The sequence below is a fragment of the Schistocerca nitens genome, chromosome 9 (assembly GCF_023898315.1).
Source record: "Schistocerca nitens isolate TAMUIC-IGC-003100 chromosome 9, iqSchNite1.1, whole genome shotgun sequence".
Taxonomy (NCBI): domain Eukaryota; kingdom Metazoa; phylum Arthropoda; class Insecta; order Orthoptera; family Acrididae; genus Schistocerca; species Schistocerca nitens.
In genome coordinates, this window is record NC_064622.1 from 405,363,075 (window position 1) to 405,364,055 (window position 981).

Sequence of the window (981 nt, forward strand, 5' to 3'; positions counted from 1 at the left end):
TACGCACTTTAGTTCCCGCTCAGTCGCACGAGGAAGTGGCATGAGTCAGGCGAGTGTCCTAAGCCTTCTAGATCAACATAGTTTCCATGACTATCACTTCCCTCTTCATCAAAAGCTGCATGGCAACAGTTATGAGAATCGAGTTAACTTCTGTACGTGGGCGTACGACAGGATACTCCGGATATATCGTGTATCTTGTTTAGTGCTGAAGCCACATTTCGTGAGGCGCAACGTCAGAGTCCATGGAGCATATACATGTGATGTGAGAACTGAACCATTAGCTCATAGACCCGTTTCTCATAGAATACTGAACGCGCATACGTCTCGCAGCCTCCTAACAGACCATCTTCCACTGATGCTGGAAGGCGTTCCTCTGCACACAAGGGAGAACCTGTGGTACCAACATAATGGATGTCCAGTCCATAGTGAACGAAGTACTACAGCATGTCTCTACAAACTGTTTCCAAATCGTTTTACTGGACGCAGAGGACTTGTACCCTGGCCGGCCGGTTCCCCAGATTTGACACCTACCTACTTTTTCTGCGGGGAAATCTGAAATACAACTTTTACAAGCTCATCCCAACTATACCCGGCGGTATGCAACGACGTATTACTGAAGCCTGCTTCGACATCTATGCAGCAATGCTACGTGTGCAGCGATTGTTCCAGACCAGACTGGAAACGTGTATTACCGCTGTCAGTGGTCATGCTGAACACAACCTATGATGGTCAGTTGTTTCGTCACTGGTCAGAAGCCACATAACTACTGTATGCACTTGTGTTATTGTTTAGTGTTTGCTACAAGTGTCGTGCAAGGGACGGTGTCGAAATTTTCAAAATACGATGTCTCGTAAACGACTCGCACTAGAATCCTGTAACAAACACCACAATCAATCAATCAATCAAATCGGCGATCGAGGACCCTGTAGATCATGCGCCAACCTCACAGTGCTCCTCCACAGATGGCGATCTTGTGCACTT